Genomic DNA, 3120 nt, shown 5'->3' with positions numbered 1-3120 from the left:
AAAAAAAAAAAAAAAAAAAAAAACAGTTTTGCATTTTATAAAAATAGCGTTGCTCAGGTTCTGGCTCCAGGCAAGCACAATATCACAGGTACATGGTGGTATATTTATAGAAATGATATTATCCAACAGTTAAAATTGAATACCTGCAACAGAAACAAGCTTAAACTGGTTTTAGCAAGAAAAAGAAATCTATCATTTTAATTTTTTTAATAGATAGGGTTTCACCATGTTGCCCAGGCTGGTCTTGAACTCCTGGAGAATTGCTAGAGCAATCCTCCCACCTCGGCCTCCCAAAGTGCTGGGATTACAGGCATGAGCCACCTCCACCAGCCAAAAGGAATTTATGTTGTAACCGAGCAAGTGAGAAATCACCACTGAGACAAAGACTAGGCCAAATTACAGGGTCTTTATTGCTGGCGGCCACAGAGGACTCGCATCTCTCTAAACCGTGGCCCCGAAAGGAGGGTGTCAAGACCTTTTATGCCGGTAAACCACCTCCTGGGCACGGGTGAGGGCGAGGGGCTTTGGACATTCCGAGGGCCAGGGTACCTTGGACATTGCGATTGTTACTTAAGTGGTTCACAGAAGTCAAGATAAGCGTAATTTACACATTGCCTGGGTAGGGTGGAAAATTACAGACCTTAATCACTTATTACAAGTCTTAGTTTTTCTTAAAATGGGGCAGAGTTTTTCTTAAAATGGCACAGTGGCCAAAATGGCCTTGGTTTGGACTGCTTGCCTGTCACATTAGGGTTACAGAGAACAGTTTCAACGGAAAGCGGAGGTATGGTCGAGGTATGCAGTTTATGGGGCAATTTTCATGTCACATTTATTTTAAGGATACATGAGTGTCTCCAGGATACAGCAGGACCTCAGGAATGAACTGGAACTAGAGTAGCTGTTTTAAGCATTTTACGTATTTAATCCTCGCAGCAACTCATTTAATCCTCACAACAACCTGTATGGTAGGTTGTTAGGTACCAGCCCCAACCCTGTACATGGGTGCCCTTAGTTCCGGTCGTGACGAGGGATTGAGAAAAGGAAATAAAGACAGAGACATGGCTGGGTGAGGTGGCTCACGCTTGTAATCCCAGCACTTTGGGAGGCGGAGGTGGGCGAATCACCTGAGGTTAGCAGTTCAAGACCAACTTGGCCAACATGGTGAAACCCCGTCTCTTAAAAAAAAAAAAAATTAAAAAAAAAAAGAGAGACACAAGAGTAGAATTTACATCATGGGTCTAGGAGACCATGTTAACCCGAGCTCTGGGCTCCAAACACTTTTATTATATGCATAGTCTCATTGATCTTATGGGCATGGAAAGGGTAGGTAAGGTGCAGGGGAGAGCACTTCAGATCCTTCTAAGACATGCTAAAGTAGTGCTCTGAGCATTTAACAGCACTTGAGATCCTTCTAAGACATGTTAAACTAGTAGTCTGAGTTTATCACCGATTGTTAGCAGGGTGCGGCAGCATCAGAAGTAGAGCGGATGAGGAGCCACCCAGTCTGACCACACCCAATGCATCCAGGGGCTTTTATCTCCCAAGCACTGAAGACACAAAGCAATTAAAATCACTGCATATTCTGAGAACCTAGGCAGAGCCTGAGGAGTTCCGTGATCTCTGCCCTTGAGGCTTTTCTCCTTGCCAGCTCCCATCTGCCAAGACCCTCCTGGATCTTGTGAGCAGAGGTCGCCTCCCTTCTCAGAGATCTTTGCATAAGCCCTCTTTACGAGACCCTCATGCAGTCTCCATGTTGAGAAGGCATTCGTGGGACCAGAGCAGTATTGCCTGCTCTGCAACCACCCCTCGGTGTTCCCCGGTGTTACTGTGCTCTCGGATTGTCTTTACCTTAGGCCTCCTGTTACTGCTTGATTTCTAATTAACTGCACCAATAATATAGTTTAGTTCGGTGTGTAAACTTCAGTGTACTCTGCACCAAGCAAGCTTATAATTATTTAGCTAGAATTAACATAGGTCTCTCCCTGGCCATCTTGACTCACAGTAGGCAATATTATTCTTATCCTCATTTTAAAGATAAGGAAACTGAGAGGTTAAATAACTTAACAGCTAGTAAAGTGGTAGAGCTGGTGTCAAATCCAGACAGTTTAGCGTCACTGTCTGTTATTAGACCCTATGCAGTACTGCCTGAAATGGTGATAAATATTATGAAAAAAATTAAATATGACTATATGTTTAATACTATTCTTCCTCTAGATGTTGGTATGTGAAGAGAGGATTGAGAGGAAACCAGTCCACAGGCTGAAATTGGCAAGTCAGCCAGATAGAAAGGCTGGGCATAGTGACCCACACCTGTAATCCCAGCACTTTAGAGGAGGTTGATACAGGTGGATCACTTGAGGTCAGGAGTTTGAGACCAGCCTAGGCAACATGGTGAAACCCTACCTCTATTACAAATACAAACAAAGCTGGGTGTGGTGGTGCACACCTGCAGTCCCAGCTTCTTGGGAGGCTGAGGAACAAGAATCGCTTGAAACCGGGAGGTGGAGGCTGCAGTGGGCCAAGATCGTGCCACTGCACTCCAGCCTGGATGACAGAGCAAGATCCTGTCTCAAAAAAAAAAAAAAAATAGCTGGGTGTGGTGTGCACGCCAGTGGTCCCAGCTACTCTACTCGGGAGGCTGAGGTGGGAGGATCACCTGAGCTCAGGGAGGTCAAGGCTGAAGTAAAAAATGATTACGCCACTGCACTACAGCCTGGGCAACAGAGTGAGACCCTGTCTCAACACATACATACATACTATGAAAAGTGAGTGGAGGTATCTTTAGATTGCATGGTCCAGGAAGATATATAGTAAGCACTGTATTTTACCTACTTAACTGCTCTTTTTTCTTTTTTTTTTGAGACAGAGTCTTGCCGTGTCTCCCAGGCTGGAGTGCAGTGATGCGGTCTCAGCTCACTACAAACTCCACCTCCTGGGTTCCAGTGATTCTCCTGCCTCAGCCTTTGAGTAGCTGGGATTACAGAGGCCCACCACCACGCCTGGCTAATTTTTCTGTTTTTACTTAGTAGAGACAGAGTTTCACCATGTTGGCCAGGCTGGTCTCAAACTCCTGACCTCAAGTGATCCACCCACCTCCGCCTCCCAAAGTGCTGAGATTAC

This window comes from Cebus imitator, unplaced genomic scaffold, assembly GCF_001604975.1.
Source record: "Cebus imitator isolate Cc_AM_T3 unplaced genomic scaffold, Cebus_imitator-1.0 Scaffold552, whole genome shotgun sequence".
Taxonomy (NCBI): Eukaryota; Metazoa; Chordata; class Mammalia; order Primates; family Cebidae; genus Cebus; species Cebus imitator.
Note: the sequence above shows the minus strand (reverse complement) of the source record.